General features: G+C 33.1%; 1 protein-coding gene across 3 annotated transcripts in view; it reads left to right on the top strand.

Annotated features, from left to right (window-relative positions):
• The first annotated feature begins 16,650 nt into the window (after nucleotides 1–16,650).
• The window catches only part of LOC132796795 (carbonic anhydrase-related protein 10), a 59,087-nt gene continuing 56,262 nt past the window's right edge, over nucleotides 16,651–19,475 (top strand). For 2 of the 3 annotated variants that reach the window (XM_060808091.1, XM_060808092.1), the window contains exons 1-2: nucleotides 16,651–16,721; nucleotides 16,892–16,994. The gene's annotated coding sequence lies outside the window, so the exon portion shown is untranslated. Of the gene's footprint in view, nucleotides 16,722–16,883; nucleotides 16,995–19,475 lie in introns of those variants that run through there. The other variant, XM_060808090.1, reaches the window with a different exon arrangement.

Genomic DNA, 19,475 nt, shown 5'->3' with positions numbered 1-19,475 from the left:
TAAATTAGTAGCGCGTATCTTAATGTCGAGTCCATTCGATTGATCTTTACTTTTACTTTTACTTCCCCCATTCATGTGTAGTGATTTATCCGTTCTGTCGCTTCAGTTATTGCCAATACTGTTGTCAAATATTCTAAAATAAATTTAGAGTCCCAAGCGCCACTTAAAACCCAATTTGTGTAAGTGTAGATCAGTAAAGTTGTCAGCCTAGCGTGCCTACATTATTATAGTTAAATTAACTATGTTCATATTAAACTAATTTTCTCATTATTTTTGTTATTATTATTTAACAACGTTAAGGGGTCCTTCCTTTATATGCACAAATTTCGTTGTATAATTTCAGGAAAATGCAAATGTTGATTATATGCTTGAGTTCAAGTTCTGTGAAAGATTAAAATTACAGGGTATATGAATACACCTCACATACATGTATGTATATAATGTTAATTATTAAAGTAAGGTTTTTCATGATATTGTAGACTGATTGAGATTGGACCAATTTCAGTTGTTGTAGAAAATAAAGGAAGTATACAATTTAAAATCAATTTGATATACCAAAATATGGAGTACAGCATCAGAGATCCAACTACCTAAAGGGGCAAAGGGACAGACAATTGGACATGATTTAATTCATTTAATTTGTATGTTGAGGTATTAAAAATAACTCCATTTTATATATTATATATTTTGTTCTATATTCAATAAAGTTTTTTTTTCTTATATAATAAAATTTAAATTGGGGGATTTTATGTTAAGCGATTGTTTTTCGTAACATTTTTTTTAGCGGTAGAATTGTTAAAAGTGAATCTATTTTTAATTTCGCAGTTGTATATGCACATATGCATACTCGTAAGAGTGACATCTCTCTTTCAATGGGCCAGAAAACGGGTGTGAATGTAGTGTTCGTTCCGCAGGATTTGGCAAATATACTCTTTGGGACGTTGATTTGGCGCCTGGCATTTCCGTCCAAAATTTGTTGGCTTTGTCGGCAAAAGTTTTGTGCAGCAGCTCCAGATACATGCATATGTTCCGGTTAAGTGGTTTTTGTGGCTAAAAAGCGGAAAACTCATTAAAGTTTATTTCAAACACCAACAAAAAGAAAAGGCAGCAGAATGAAGATAGGCGGATGGGCGATGGGCATCCTTCTTCTGCTTCTTCTTCTTCTTCTTCTCCTTCGTCTTCCCAGTCGCTCCAGAATGTGCGCTCAAAAGTTTTGGTCAAAAATTGAGACATATGCACTTGCCATTTGTTTTACTTACACATGCACACAAACACACATCCACACACATACTATACTACATATATGTATATTTTTCAAGCCATGTCCATATACGAATAGTAAAGTATTTGCCTCTCTATTGACATTCAGTTCGATTGTATGCAGCAAACATTAAGGCCGCTGCCACTTTTGCTGCGGTTTTTTGCAAAGTTTCAGCATCGAAACTTAATGTGTCTGCAAATTTAATGTGGCTTCAATTAGATGCTAACAAGTAAATAAGCCAAAAATGTACTGCAAACAACTGCATACTCCACATCAAAATATATAATGCAAAAAGGAGACCATTAAAGTGAGTTTACACATCCATGGAACAAATTATTCACATTATATATTGAAAGGTGTAGAAATTATTAGATGAATATACAGCTGTGAACTTTGAAATAGCAGTGCTAGTGACCTGTGCGTTTAAAATTGAAAAACTCTATATATATATATACATATACATATACATATATTTATTTAATGGTATGTTATTTGGTCTTACTATCTCTGACATCTATTTATGTTTTTAAATATGCAGACAAATACACTGACTGTGACAGGTTTTAATACCTGCTATTCATGGATCAATGAGAAGAAGGCATCTCCAATTAATTTAAGAAATAATGTTGTATTGTAAGATACCCGTTACTTCATAAAATATACCAAATAATATACCGTTAAAATACTAATATATACCAAAAGCTATATTTATGGTATCGGTGAGGCATTACACTTGAAATATACCATAAAGGTTAAAATATACCAGATTCACGACACAAAGTTATAATACCCGTATAACCTATGGGTAGCGGGTATAAAAGCGACTGCTGCCGAAGGACCTTAGCGGCTTTGGATAACAATGTGTAATATTTTTACTTTATGGTATATATTAAATGTGTGCCATAGTATATTGATATACTAAATATAGTCTTAGGTATATTTTAGTATTCTTTATGATATATTCTACATATGTATTAGTATATTGATATAACAAATTTAGCCTTCGGTATATTTTAGTATTCTTTCTGCGTACTGATTTGGTATATTTTAAAAATATTACCAACTCTTGCCCTGTTTCGTGTTTTCTTTTATATGAGACAATTTGCATGCGGTCAGCTTTGTAAAAACGCACATAATAAATATGTTCCTGATTGCCTTGTGAATTGTTCCCTATTCGAAAAGCACGTGCTTATAAATTCATAATCATAAAGAGACCAAGGACTGCAAAAGCATGCACACCTTTCGTAGGATACTCCTACAGAGTAGTACTACTATATGCACATCTGAACACTTTAATTAACTGCAGCAACCTCACGTAAATGGTATTTTCACTTCTTTTTTTTATGCTTAATGTCTCCGACTCCGACTCCGTCTCCGTCTGTGTGTGTATAGTTAAATATACTACGAGTATGTTGCAGCTTGTGCCCACGAGCCATGCGAGGGCAGTGTTAAAAATTGCCAACAGTCTAATAAAGTTTGGTGGCTGCAATGAAGTGGCAGAAATATTTTAAAAAACAATTGGGAAACACATAACATAAATTGTATATAAATGAGTCTATTCAGTTTGGTGCATCTCAATTTCAATTGTTAACTCATGTTATCATGAAATCTGAAATTTCATTTAATAAAATTTAAGATCCGATAGCAAACTTGGCGTATTGTGTTTTTATAACAAGACTCGAAGATCAATCCACTTAAGCAAACAGACTGATGGCGGAATGAATTTGAATGCAACTTATTCGTAAAACAAATTTCAGTGTGTTTCCCACAAACGAGTTGTATCTTTACACTCCACGATTTTATTCTTTTTGTTTTTTTTATGTATTTATTTCATTTATTATATTATTGTCATATTATTCTCAGTTAAATGTACGAATTGCAGCTTTCTCAATCGTTTGGAAATGCACATGAGATTTATTTAGTTTTAAGCTATTTTAAAAGATGATTTTTATTAATTTGCCTGCCCTAAAGGCTTACGTTACAGTCAGACCAGTTTTACCCGTGTGCTGTGCTCTGTATTTTCGTGTTTTTTTTTTGTTTTTTTGCTTTTTGGAGCAATTGTATTGCTCTCCTGCCCATAATGTGAACAGCAGACGGCGGCAGCTGTCGCCTTATGATTTAATAAAGTTGTAAGTGTGCGCATCCTCCTCGCATTTCAATGTAAGAGTCGTTTCATATTATGAACGACCGCGTTTTCATCTTGGTCCTCATCATCGGTATCAGTCCTTGCTCCTCCCCCTCTCTCTCTCTCTCTCTCTCCCGCTTATCCTCTTTCCATCTCTTCCTGCATCGTATCGCATCGCATCGCATCGCATCGCATCGCATCGCCTTGTTTCCCAGCCAGCCAAGCCATATCATCTGGCTCCGTTTGGATGTTATCGCAGAATGTTGTCGTTGCTGGGCCGTTGCCATTCTCGTTGTCCTCATCGTCGCCGGGTCATATAAAATTGTGTTAAAACACTTGCGCCATGCATGTCACCACCGCTTCTCCGCTTCCCGCTTCTCCACCGCTTCTTTTCCGCTCTCTGGCGTTATTTTGCTCATCGCAATGACTCGAATTTGGCCACGTAACTCGTTTTTGGCTGTAACCCCTACCATTTCATTAAAGTTTCTATTTTCTTTTTTTTTAGGCATTTATGTACTTGATACCCGTTATAGAAATTTCAAATTAAAGTCCAGAACTATTTACATACTATATTATTAATAGCAATTTGATGTATATTAATATTTCAGTTGAGTTATACTCCATAATTGCTGTAGCTTTTGCATCCAATAAATTGTAATTATTTCGGCTTATCTCTTAACTTTTGATAACATTTTATTTGAATATATCCATTTTGTTGTTGTCAAAGTTTGCACTGCTAACTACAAGTTATTGCTTGTTGGACAACTCCAACTAAATACTTTAATGTACTCAAAGGGAAAAAAATGTAGAATGTTTTTGTTTCTGCATGAGTGAGAAGCAAAATACAGTTCCTCTAATTAAAAGCTGCACTCGAAAAATTTCAATAACACCCATAAATCAGGCAAATGGTCATCAGGGGAGCTCGCCATAAAAAAATCCATACCCTGGCAGGTTCTTTTACACACATATGTATGGATGTATGCACATATGTACGTGTGAGCAAATTTACACGTATTGGAAAATGGTTTTCATATGACATATACTCCTTCTCCACGGTTCTGCCTCGAACATGTAACAATTTTTTTAATCTAGACTACGAGATATGCACAAATTCATAGCTTATCCATTGAAATGAATGAAAAAAATACCTTAATTAATTATTGATTCTGAACAAGAATGAAGAATATAGAAGATCTGGAACACTAATTGATGGAACATTTAGTTTCCTTTGTATCAAAGAATTGTATTATTTAAAAAGTATAGAGGAAGAATGAAATGTTTTTTGAAAACAAGTTTGAAAGTTACAGTTGGGTGTGTGCTGACAGCAACAAAATTCAATATTATCATGGAAATATACTAAATTAATATTTAAAAAAAAAGTACTGAAATATACTGAAGTGCATGTTTGGTATTCTTTTTTAAAACAATCGAATTAAAATTAAAATACCAAATTAATATGCCGAACAAATACTGAATTATACCGAAATATATATTTGATATGTTGATGATGGCTCTATTTTTCTTATACTGACTATGGAAATATACTAAATCAATATTACAAAAAATACTGAAATATTCTGAAGTGTGTGTTTGGTATTCTTTTTTATAAAAATTGAATTAAAATTCGAATACCAAATTAATATACCAAAAAAATACTGAATTATACCGAATTGCTATATTGATGATGTCGTCTCGACGCTGACGCTAATCAAGAATATGTAGGCAGATAGAAATAGAGACACATGTGAGTAAAGTAATTCATCTCTTTATAAAAAACTGAAGTCCGCCTTAAAATCGAACAATCCATCACACATGATATTTAATGGGTAATCGTAGCAAAGTGCTCATTTTTGTTGTTGCTCAAGTAAGTTACAGTTAGAGTGTTATATATATGGAAAAGAGAATTGTCTGCTTGTTTTATTTTTAGCTGTTATTTTTTAAATTGTATTTCACATGACTAAGGCGAGAGTGAAAGCATCTTATTTGATTGCCGTGCCACGCAGCAATTTAAAAATGCATTCAATTAAATTGAAGGAAAAAAGCCATTGAAAGGTTGACGAATGACAATTTAAAGATGTCGAAAGGAGCTGGAAAATGAGTGTCATAAATTAATAAGAGCGAGACACACGATGAATTGAATGACGCATTGTGATTGCATTGAATTTCACTGAATTGCATTCTTGATTCATTTACAACTTTACTTTGGAAGCATATCAATTGACTCAATTCCTTGGGATGTTCTTTCCCGCTGTGGTGCTGTATTGTGGTAGCCTTTTTTTTGTGGTCTTTTGCTGCCGCTTCAATGAGTGTAAAGAGTGCAATGTGCAGCAACAACAGCATCGATTTTATATCTACGTTTTCTTTTTTTTTTTTTTTGTTGTGTGTGTGATGAGAGAGAACTTACCCAAGGCCCCCAATTGAATCGACTCCTACCAACGCGTTCTTTGGCACAGCAGCAAACAGCAAATCCCAATCTGAGCATAAACGTGACAATACTATAAATCGGCAGATTGTCGCCCTTCAATGCTGAATTCTAGTCTGACGGTCTCTCTCATAGTCATCATTAGCGTCGATAACACCTACGTTGTCATTTAACTTAATGCAGCATGCGGCGACAGCATAAAAAACGTTTTGAGTCTTGGATTACAAATGCAACAAAGACCGAGACTTGTGTAGTTGCTCGCTTGTTATGAAAATGATAAAAAAGAAAGTGAACTAGGGATCGATTTACTAGTAAATACTAAGACAACAAAGTTGGCACAGAATTGTCACAGTATACGAGTATATATTTAAATATATCAATACTAGATTCAGTTGCTTGCAGTGATGCAAGTGTTAGTAAATTCCAATACATTTCGGTGATAAAGTTATCAAACACGTAGTTTATTTCGACAATTTATATAAATAATAGAAAAATAACAAGTAAGAAAACTACGGTGAAGTGTGCTTGACTGTAAGATATCCGCTACGCATTTTTGATAAAATCAAAACAGTGTGGTATTATTCCTAGTATTGGTATTCTACTACTTTCAAAATATACCATGGAGTACAAAATATACAAGATTGTCCTGAGCGATAGCCACTACCCATTTTTAATACAAAGAAAATAGTACGGTATTATTATTAGTACTAGTATACTACGAGTATGTATTACTCTCAAAATATATCATAGAGTACAAAATATACCAGATTTTACCTATTTTTAATACAAACAAAAGAGTGCGGTATTATTATTAGTAATGATATACTACTTCTTTTAAAATATACCATAGGATACAAAATATTTACCACATGGTTTTGTGAGATATTCATTACTCATTTTCAATAAAAGCAAAACCATCAGGTAATATTCTTAGTATTAGTATACTTCTAGTTTCGAAATATACTAGATTGCAAACCAAAGCAATTAAATCACGATATCAGCAGTCGTGCTTATCCCTTCTACCCTATAGATAGCATATACAACAACTTGTTTGTTTTTGAAGTCTTTTGTTCACTGAGCTGGTGTTGTCATCACAACAATTTCATCAATTGGCCAGCTATTTTTGTGCACTTAATACCTACATTTTGTAGAGTAAAAAATGATTTTATTTTTTTTACCAGTCAGTGTTAAATTATATGTATACATATTACATATGAATAAATCGGTAACATTTCAGTACCTTGCAATTATTTACTCAATACAGAAATAATTTTAAACTTCGAGTCTCTACTTTATATTGGTTTTGAAGAACTTTAAATAAAACTAATACTAATTATTATTTTATGATTTCGTATTGTAAAAATAATAATAATTTTTTCGTGAACGAATTTATATATAAAAAAATAATTATTATTTTGTAATATTTATTATAACTTTTAGAATGATTATAGTCCCTGAGCAATTTAAATGTAATACTACTGTGGGCAAAAAGTAAGGTGAATTTGTTTGTAAAATGAAAAATCTTTATTTATTCTTCTAAATCAATATCATTCCCTTCAAAGTGATCCCCTCCCGATAAAATACACTTATGCACACTTTTTTTCCTATCCTCGAAATATGCCAAATAGTCCCTTTTCGGTATAGCCATCAGTGCCTTCTTCGATTTAGCTTTTATCTCCTCAATCGACTCGAAACGCATTCCCCGAAGTGGTCTCTTCAGTTTTGGGAATAGTCAGAAGTCACACGGAGCCAAATCAGGCGAATACAGTGGTCTTGGAACGATATGCGTCGAATTTTTTGCGAAATGGTCAAGAAAAACGTGTACAGAAATTGGTCGTTTTTGGTACCAAACGAGATTTGACTTTTCGTAGGCCCAAATGGTCTTTCAAAATGGTTTTCACAGATCTTTCTGATATTCCGATCATATCAGTAAGGTCTCTAATAGTCAACCGACGATTTTGCCTCCACTTTGTTGACGTGTTGGTCATGTGTTGACGTCGATTGTCGTCCGGAGCGCTCCAAGTCATCAACACTTTCTCGACCCTCTTTGATGTCTTTGTACCACTTAAAAACATTTTTTTTGTGACACGGTAGAATCACCAAAGGTCTTTCGCAACATACTCGGCGTTTCCGCAGATTTCATTTCATTTAGCAAACAAAATTTGATGGCACTTCTCATTCAGACATTGTAAAAAATCGAAAAATGCACTCTTGGTCGTTTGGAAAACACAAGCGTAAATATATTTCTGATAATGACAATCAAATGAAATTTGGCCCAGATGCCATTAACAGTCTTGCCAACTTAAGAAAAAAAAGAATTAGGCCGAATTGTTAGGCCCGCGAAGTTTAAATTGAAAATTCACCTTACTTTTTGCCCACAGTAGTATATGAATTTATGTCAACAACTTTTCCAAGTAACAAATTTGGGAATGGGATAAACTAACTGGTCGACTGTGCGAATAAAATTGCACAACTGTGAAGAAAAGAATACGATTTGTGCTTTTCAGTGTGCATTTTTATGCGGCAGCAAAAAACAGAAAATATATATGCATTTAACATTTATTTAAATCAGCGGCAAATATGTAAACCAAAAGGGAAAAGCAGACTGTGACAAAGCTGCATAGTGATGGTACAAATAAAAATCCAGTGTCGTAGGTGGTGAAATTTAATTTCATTTACTTTGACTTACTATTCTTCATAAACAAGTTTCTGCAATCTAGATGTTGAAAATACTTTGTAAACCTCTTTGAGAAGATTTTGTTATGCTGAAGTCACTCGACATTTGAACAAGTTTTGTGCGTTGCAAATGCATATGAATGCATATATTTATATATGTATATATCATATTATAACAGTTATGCGACTAATTAAATTATATTTGGGTTCCGCATACATGCATAGAAAATTTAATTTTCATTTTAAGTTGGCCTGGTCCACAAAACTCATATTAATTTCTATATAAATGCCATGTACTTTATTTGAGCAGACAAACATTTTATATGCGGAAATCGAGTGTTCGTCTGTGTGTTTGTACACAACCAAGTTAATAAATAAAATCTCACAGACATTACACTTTAATTAAGTGCAGCAACTTCACGTCAATGAAGTTTTTATTTTTTTTTCTTTATTTTTTTTTTGTACTTAGTGTCTCCGTTCGTATGCTGAGCTAATAAAACATGCAAAATATTTATTTCGGCATGTGCCTTGGCTATGTTTGAACACGTGCAAACGCACATTCATCCATACATACATACTTACATATTTACATACTTACATATGTATGTATATATGAACAGCCATACATAGTTGGACGAATACGTACATTTTGATATCTGTGTGTAATTTGGCACATTTCATATGAAAAGTTGTCTTGTTTTTGGCCACACGCAAAAGTTTTGCCCATCAGTGCAATACGATGCATTCACAAAGCACAGTGGTACACAATAAATGAAAACAGACTGAAAATTCTCTATCGTAATATCCAGTTGTTGATGATTCTTCCTTGAAAAATTTGCCCCTGCAAAACAAATAACAATTATAATTTTTAAAAGAAATTTTGTAAACTAAATCAATTTTTACAGTTGTATAATACAAATTCTAATATATTAAATAATCTTTTATGCCATTTTCTTTTTAAATATTTACAATTTTATCATTAAACTTAACATATATACACTAAAATTGTCCTTTTCTCCTTTATTTACTGATCTCTTTATTTTTACTTTAGTCACAAAATTTATAAAGTAACAGAAATTATTTTTAATTTTTATCATACATATGTGATTAAAAGATATGTATATATATATAAAATATTTTAAAAATAAGTAACGAGTTAAAAAAAAGGAGAAGAGGATGTTTTTCTTAAGTATACAAGTTTTAATAAAAGTTTTTAATAAATATCAATAATTCCCATTTCTTATTATAACTTGTTACTTAAGAATATCAAATTTTATTTTTAAATTTTTATTGATTTTTGAAGTTAAACATGCAAATTTAAATAAAAGGTTTAAATAAATGTCTATAAACCCGATTTCTTTACATTACTAAATTTCTAAAATTTTCAAATAATATGTATATACATTTATCTCTTATCTTCTTTCTTGATTTAATGACTAATTTCTTTTATTTGCGGTTTGATTTCAGATGGAATCATGTTCATGATGTATATTTTTAACAATAGTCATTGAATGTTGTCAGTCGCTAGTCAGTTAAGGGCTATAAACTAAAAATATTAATCACTTTCCGAGGCGTTGCAATTATGTCGCAATTGTGAGCGCACCACAGTGGCAAGAAAAGTTTCTTACGGCAAAGATTAACAACGCATAAGCATCGCCAAAGCGAGCGTGCATGCTCATGTAAATATGTACATGCATACACCCACACACACACACACACACATACAGGCGATAGTGTGTGTTGTTGCTGAGTGTGCTTGGGGTGTATGTTTGGCAATGTGGTAAACCAAATTATGTGCTTAGGAACTTGCCTGTGCAGCTTCTCGCTTCTCGCTTCTCGTCTCTCGTTTCTCGTTTCTCGCTTGCCGTTTGCCGCTTTCTACTTGCCGCTTTCCACTTTCCACTTTCCACTTTCCGCTTACCACGACACCACTAGACGCATTTTGTTCGCCTTACAACTGCATTTACATAGCAACCGCCTATAGACCACACCACAACACACGTCTTCCCTTCCCTCCTCCGCCTCTTCATCCTCCTCATCCTTCTTCTTATGCTCTTCTTGAGGTGGCGGGTTTTGTGTGTTAACGCTTTCCAATGCAGGTGTTTAATGTGTTATGTTAAATTTTCGATCTTATACATACATATATATATATACCTTTATGTATGTATATTTAACTAAGAATCGGTAAACTTCGAACAATTGTTGAAAAACTTCAGCTACTTAGGACGGGACGTTGATAGTTGAATCAGAAGAAAACAAGAAAGTTATAGTCAAGTGAGATTGACTAGAAATAAAACACTTATGGATATATCTTCGTGTTATTAAAATTCATTAATAAATAATAGTTGTTAGTCCACCGCAACTAATTTTCAACTGGGAATCGGTTAAGCTACGAATCATAAATATGTATATTAGCTGTGTTTGTGGCTTGTGTGACAATTAACACTGGAATAGTTGTTCTTTAAAAAACCAAATGATTTGCATGTACATCAAAAAGTGATTTAAATGGGAATAGAAATAATTATATTTTTCAACTACAATGTATAATTTTGCATAAACTTTGTTCATTTAAAAGTACCACATAAAACTCAGATGACTTTAAAAAAAAAAACCCGAGGAACCATACAAATGTTTCTCAATTATTAACAAATTAAAATCGAGTTTATTTTTTAGGCCTCTTAACAGCTGACTGCTGCTTATTTAAATTTCTTTCAAGTAAATAGATAGTTTTTAATTAAGGTAAAAGTAATGAATATTATATATTGCTAAACAAAGCTGAACATTTTCTGATCGTGTCATAGCAGAGTAAATGTTTGTCTGTTTTTGAGATTTTGCTGGTATGCAAAAAGTCTGTTCGCCTCTGTCTGACTTGCTGCTGGGCTTCTGCTGTTGTAAAAATGTTATAGTATTATGGCTTCGATTTGAAATGTAGATGTGTCGCAGCTGCCGTTTGAATAAAGTAATCAACAAAGTTTTACTTTGTTACCAGCAGCCATCGTCACCAGTCAAGCTGAAGCTCAATTAATGTTTAGCAACATGGCCACATGACCAGTTAACCAAATGCCAGTAACTTATTTACAGAATTTAATAAATCTAAAGATCTAGAAAAAAATATTTTTGTTAAATTTACTTTCTTATATTGCGAAACTATTGTAAATAAAGTTAAATTTTTGGTAAATTTAAGTAATCACCAACACTTTTAAGTAAAGGGTTTAGTGGAGGTTTTTGTATCTTAGTAAGTTAAGTGGCTCTTAACATTAACAACTTAAAAATGTTTTTATTCCCATTATAGGGTATATAAACAAAAATAAACTTCGGTATATTTTAGTATTTTGGCGGTATATTAATTTGGAGTAATTTGAGAAATTTAGCTCTCATTAATAATGGATCGCAGGTATCTCACAGTCGAGCACACTCGGCTGTAGCTTTCCAACTTGGTTTTTTCTACTTCTATGGCTCAAACTAAATATTAGGTTATATTACATAAACCTTGTAAATGGAGCGTTTTTACTTGTTTATATAAATATTATATAATTCGAATTAAATGTTTGATTTGAGTGCTAGGGATACTGAATTAAATTGTCTGTTGATGCGGTTGAACAATATAGATATGCACTTTATTTGATCAAAAACGCCATCAAATACCCGTTTCTGTCTTTTTTGACGTTGCATTTATTTAATATGTAAAAATGCACCGCTGTAATAACGTATAATGAACAGGAAATTGTGTGAGGGCGATGGTTTGTATGTTAGAGTTTGTGTCACAAAGAGAGACAAAACAGTCGCAAATTTTACGCGTTTTGTTTATTCCCTTTTGCACATTCATTCTGCTCACAATTGTTTGCTCTGTTCGTATCTTCACCCAGTATGTTTGACCAAAAAAAAAAAAAAAACGGACAAACAACTTTAGCGACAAATTAAAAAAATATTTGTTGCCCCCTCAGGAGTCTGCTTGGACGCCATATCATAGCGCGTATACATGTAGAATATACATACATATTGTATATACAAACTGAAAAACTGAAAAAACTATTACCGCAGTGGCAACACTAAAATTTTGGGCAGTATTTTCTAGCTTGGTTTCCCAAGCTAATGTTTGGTGCAATTCGCAAAATGAAGAATCAAACATATCGCTTTCTGCTTAGAAAATTCAAACTGTGTATCAACAAGAATCAATCTGGCTTTTGGCACATCAAAAACAATACAATAAACATGTAAACGGCTAACCACGTAAATAATAAGTTATTTATTTTAGTTAGCTTAACCGTCCGAAGAAGAATTAAAGTACGATTATTATTAATCTGTTATTTAACTATTTTTAACTACTGTTGTTTAATTGAATTCGATAAAATTATATATTTTGTCTTTTGTTTTTTTTTTAAGTTCATATGTATGTAAATATTGCAACTGTCTCTAGTCACTAGTCACTAGTACATTTGCGAGCAGTTTAATACTGAGTGTCATAATCTGGAATCAATGCTGCATGCTTTTAAACATACTTTTTTTTTGCCACTCAATGAATACTTTCACTTAATACTTTATAAATTTTACACAACTTTCAACTGATTTCACTTTACCAGTTAAATTAATAATTATGTTATTATCTCTATTGCCCTCTTTAATATTTTCTTCTCCTTCTTGTTAAAGTGATTAAAAGAGTGATGTATTATATGTGTGGAGAATAATTAATAAATTTGTTGCTCAATTCACACAAATTTTATATTCATTGGATCTAGTCGCCAGTTTTCCCATTCGGGTTCGATTTCCTGCAGGATATTTTTTGTTTTTCTCTTACGTCATTTGTATTTTTAATTGCGTTTGCCCACTAGAGCTCAATTTAGCTATTTTCCCTCTAAATCTATCGTTTACATAAAAGTTGTTTGCTAAGTTAATTACTAATAGTATATCTATATTCGTAATGAAAAACATATTCTTAAATATCCGTTTTTGAACCATCAATGTAACCAGTAAAAAACTGCAAATTTTTAATACTAATTAAAAATGAATAAGAAACTTTTTATATTTTTTTTTGTTCATAAAACAACTAATGCTCATGGTGGAAAATGTGTCAAAACTTATTTTTTTTATAATCTTGGTTGTCTCCTAATGTATAACTTTTTAAATTTTTTTTTAGCGGGATTTACCTGTACATTTCAAAATAAATCAGAATCTCGTTTGATCACCAATTTCAGTCTGTTTTGACTGTAAAATTGACGTCACTGACTGTATTATTTACAAGTTTAGAATAAGTGAACAGCAAATAAATTTGTAGACTCGCAGTAAGACATCGTAATAATGAAGACGTGGGTGTTTATATGCGCTTTGTTTTTTTATTTCTGTGAGTCTTCACCACAGATGACAAATATAAATTTTTTAATTTATTTTTTTATTACTTTTTATTACTGTATCCCTATTATAATTTTGTACAAAGAGCGAATTTTATATAGTTAAATCCATAAATTAGTTTTAAGTATTTCACACAATTTAGAAAATACTAATTTATCAATAACATAAAATTTCAAATCTATATATATATATATATACGATGGTACCTACTTTTGTTTGTTAAATAAATATTTGGTTTGCACTAAGTTATAATGCTTTTTTCAGTTCATAAGTGGCTGGTATAAAAACTTTAGTTCCACACTCAACAGTATTAATCTTATTGCATCAAACTATAGCCCAAGTAAAACTGCAGACAGAGTTAGAGTCCATATTAGTAGCGTTCTACTTTTTAATATTATTCGCACGTAATTCGATGAAATTTTAATAATCTAGGTTCGTAAGTAATAAAGAACTTTTGGGCATATGTCTGAATGCTGAGAATATCATGTGTTCACGTGTGTCTCTCTGTGTGTGTGTGTGTGTGTCCGGAATAGCATAGTATGTGTGTGTGTGTGTGTGTATGAATGTGTGTGGGTGATTGTTGACTGTTGGATATGAGCCTGACACCTCAATGCCGGAGGATTCAGTTCTTTGTACCAGTTGATTGTTTTCCACATTTTCGTTTTATTTTTTTTTTGTTTGTTGAGTTTGTTGTTGTTGTTGTTTTTTTTGTGCATTGTAGTTTTAATTTGTGAATTGATTTCGATTTGATTACAAATGCACTTTTAGTCGCACCCATCAGCAAATTAATTAAAATTACTTACTGCCTGTCTGTGGTACAAAACGTGCAACGAGCCATCGACATTCTCTATACCCCTAATGATTTTTGCAGTTTGTATGCAGTTGATTTGCATTTAATGGCACCCCACATGAGGTAAGAAATGCTAAAAATTTAATTAAAATTGCGTCGAGGAAATGGCCAACAAACAACCAAAACTAACATGCTCAGATCATGGGCTAGTCAAATCATTAAAATAAAGAAGGAAAACTCGTTGCAAAGTATATCATTCCAAATATTTGATTCGCTTTTTGCCATTGCTAGCTAATTGGCATCAACACGAGTGCTTTGCAAACATATGACCCAGGTACTACATATTATATTCATTGCAAATGTCCAAAATGAATTTCGTTTGGCAATTGAAACTGCGTTGAAAGGTCAAGATGCAGCACGCAGCATATATAATAGTATGTAGGTGGGAAATGATAGTTCCTAACATTTTTTATTTGCTCAAATTTGTACAATATTTTATTTTACTCACAAGTGATTTTTATACCCGCTACCCATAGGGTAGAAGGGTATTATAATTTTGTGCTGGCAGGAAATGTATGTAACAGGTAGAAGGAAGCATCTCCGACCCTATAAAGTATGTACATATATTCTTGATCAGCGTCAGCAGCCGAGACGATTTAGCCTGTCCGATCCGTCTGTCTGTCTGTCTGTCCGTCTGTCCGTATGAACACCTAGATCTCAGAGACTATAAGAGATAGAGCGATAATTTTTTTCGAAGGCATTGGTTATGTGTGCACGCAAATAAAATTTGTTTCAAAATTTTGCCACGCCCACTTACGCCCCCGCAAATCAACAAAAATCGAATAGAGCTAGAGCTGCGAATTTTGGTATATACAATAACAGCTATAGTATTTGTAAATTATGTTGCCGAAGTTATTAAAGAAATACTTTTGTATGGCAAAAGCGCCTGCTATGCTTTCGTTGGGATGTATGCGTCTATGTATCTACATGCTCGCCTATATTGGTAAGTCTATGCATGTGCAACGAAGATGAACTCAGATAAATGCTTTAGATCAGAGTAAATATCAACACACAATAAAATAAAGGAATTCATAGACGAATTTTATTTTACTTATTTAAATTATTTTTTTCACAGTGTAGAGGTTTCGACAACCCAACAACAAATGGCATTTAGATTAGCGAAGTTACGGGAAAGTCTCTCCAAGTGTTGTTGTTGCTCGACGAACAGGCAGAGAACAACAAAAAATATGCAAAATTGTTGTTACTTTGCCAATGCTTTGCAATGCAGTGAGCAGCATGCATATATACATATGTATATACATACGTACATACATACATACATACATGTATGTATATGACATTTGCTCTTCGAATAGCAAAGAGCAATTAATTAAACAAAACATTTCAATTACAAATCATTCCTATTTACAAGATATGCAAAAATTTTCTTTTGACATTGAATACAAATAAAAATAACAGAATAATTTTTATGCATGTGTTAGACTGTAATAGCTGAGAGTATGCTTTTTTCATATACTGCACTTGTTGCGCCTGCTTCCAGCCCGGACTGGAATGTAAACAGAAATTGTAAACAAATCAAGGGACAGGCTGAACAGCCGGCAAACAAAAACAAAACTCTCCACGTGGTGAAGAGCAAGTCATGCCGAAGGAGAGCAGCGCGGGGGCAGAAGCACACGCAACAACAACAGTAACAGCAGAAGCTGAAGCAGGAGTTTCACAGTTAAACTTCGGCAGATTTGTTAGCACATCCGAATGGCAGAAACTGTTACGTATAACTGGATGCCGACAGCAATGTTTTGAAGCCGAACGCTTGCAAGTGAGGCTCTCAAAATTGGAGCACAGCCAACGGCAGTCCATCGTGTGTTAACGAACGTGATTCGTGCGCACACGAAGGATCGACACGAAGTGCTTGAACTCACACTCGGCGATGGAGTCGTGTCGTGTCGAATTGCCCGTCTCGATGTGTTTGGTAGACTTACCAAGCAACAGTTTTGTTTAAAACGTTAACATATGCGGTCGTCATGACTCTGTGCGTTGTAATCTTTTTGTGGCAAAATTTACGTCGCGGGTGAATTTCTACGTGAGTTTCGTTTGATGCTACACAACAATTGTTGTTGGACGACGTGTGATATTCCATTCTAATATTAGACGAATTCTAAGCACTTTGTGCTAATTATATGGTTTCTATTAATACAATGTCTGTCTGTTTTTGGTTTTGTGATCTACAATCCAATTGCAATCGACCAACAGCGGCATAAATACTTGTAAACAACATACAATATAAACAAAATCCCGCAAAAGTAAAACTGCAGGCGCACAAATAACGCAGCATATCAATTAGTCTAATTAAAAGGTAAATTCAATGCAATTTTAAAATGGGGTGAAATTAAGAAATGAAATACTTGTATAGTATGTGTTGGCAATCCTAATTCGTTGTTATGGCGTTCCGTTACTGCAGTTGAAATGAAATTCGCGTCTTCTTTAATCGGAATGTCTGGAAATCAAAGAAAACTCAATAGCCTAAATTAGCGTAATTTGCGCTCATTACAATCAAAAAGGCAAAACTCAAACACACACACACCCACGCTCGAGACGTGACACACAAAAGAAATAACAATACATTTACACACTCACCGCTTGTAGAGCTCAGTCATTTTCATTCAGAGCCTTTAACGATTCCCTCAACAAGTTCAACAAAATACAGTAACAGTAACAATAACAATAACAACAGAAGCAACAACAACAACAGCGACAACAGCAAAAACAAGAGACGTCAGCCTCGCCGTCAACGTCAACATCAACATCAACGAAAACGACAACAAATGAGAGGCGACGAGTTGAATTTTTGACTAATCGTTTCTCGATTGCATTTTAAATGCCAACGTCAAACGCCGGAAACGGAAGTGCATTCAACGTGTTGCTATCCATTAAAAAAAAAACAAAAATGGGAAAATACAACAAAAAATGGAGGAAGACAAACAGACTGATGCATGTTCAAATTAAATAATAGTTAAACATTTTGAACTCAAAGTGCTTTCAATTTTACGATTGTGATATTCCAAAAACAAGCACGACACGAATTTAACTTTGCAACCTAACTTTTGTGCAACTTGTTTGCTTACTTTAGTTGCAGTTAAAAACAAAACTCGCAGTAAAATGATAACAAGTACTCCACGAAATCTGCTAGCTACTTTTAAATTTTAAGTGTGACCAAATCAATGCAACTAGAGTGCTGTAATTTTCTACTTCTCAGAGCTGATCAAGAAAAAGTCTATCGAAAAACGCTAGGATTTGTTTGTTCTTTATAAACACTAAAAATGTTTATCATTGTGTTTTGAGAACTAAAAACTAAAAAAAAAGTCCTTCGAAAAACGCTACAATTTTTTTGTTCTTTATTAACTCTAACAGTGTTTATCATTGTGTTTGAGAACTATTTTTTTTTGCCCCAAAGCATGCTAGATTTTTTACAAAAATAATGAAAATAATGATGTCATTTTCCACTTTACTGAGCTGATTTGCCACCGATCAAGAAAATACGAACTTTTTAAGAACTTTCGAATTAATCTCTCGCTTCTCTTAGTTGCCATCATTGTGTTATGAGAACTTTTTCTGTTTGCCCCAAAGTATGCTAAAATTTTTTACTTTTGTAAATGCTAACGTACATTTTTTACTTGTGACTATTATCTTAATTTGGACTGAGAGTAATTCGTGAAATATTGATCTTTGCTATATGATTTCACTATAAGGCCGAATATAATTCCATCTGACTTTGCCAATTTTTATTTTTCTTATTGTATTTATTTTTTTGATTTATTAAGCAATTGAACCAGAACAACAACATAGTACAATAACAATATATTTTAGGGAAACTTATTTAGGGAAAACCTGAGGTCATAATATTTATTTTTTAAGTGCAATAGTGGAGAATTTGAATACCATTTTATGTAATGGATAACAGATATGATAAAAATCACAGATCTTTGATCTATACTTCTTTGCTTGTCTCGGTTCAGAAATCTAAATCCCAAATCAAGTTTATTAAAACGCATGTTAAAAATTAAAATTTTTGGTCTGAAGACCTTAGTCACTTTGGCTCAATTCATTGCAATGAGGAATTGTATTCGTTTTTTTCAATAAAATAATAATAATTAAAATTAAAAAAAAAAACAAGAAAGTAGCCATACAAGTGTTATGTGGTTGTTGTTAGATTATTTCAGCTGCTAACTGTTAATGCTGTCAAAAAATATGTATAATTAAAATGTTTAATGACACAAAAACAAGTATATAGAGAAGATTTCATAGAAATGATTAGACTGATAGTTGTACTTGAAAAATGTCCCTTTATAGGATAAACTACATCTGCATGGTTTCTAAATTTTATGAATGGTCCCAGCTTTGCGTGTTCATGACGCAACATTTGCGGCTGTTTTTCTGATTATGAGGTCTCATATCGTGGTTAGCCAATTGTTATGCGCATTTTGTTTTATTGCATACCCGCACATTTCATTTTCAAGGGTTGCTCCTGCTGCTGCTGCTGTCGTTGTTGTTGCTAGTTGCGGTGACATTTTACGTTTATTTAGCCGTCGTCATAGCCATAGCCAAACGCCATCTCTAACACCATCGCCATCGCCATCGTCATTGCCTTTCACCATCGCCATCGCCATCGCCCATAGGTGTTAATATTTCAATTAGCAGTCGTTTATGTTTACGTAGTAAAAAATTCGTATGTAATGCTTCACGCAACTGTTACGTTAATGCCAAACCAAGCGATAATGGCTCCGTCTGTGCGTGTGTGTTGCCGAGTGTTACCATATGTGTTGTGCCTGAGTGTGTG

Source organism: Drosophila nasuta, chromosome X (assembly GCF_023558535.2).
Source record: "Drosophila nasuta strain 15112-1781.00 chromosome X, ASM2355853v1, whole genome shotgun sequence".
NCBI lineage: Eukaryota > Metazoa > Arthropoda > Insecta > Diptera > Drosophilidae > Drosophila > Drosophila nasuta.
Note: the sequence above shows the minus strand (reverse complement) of the source record. Positions and strands in the feature narration are given on the sequence as shown.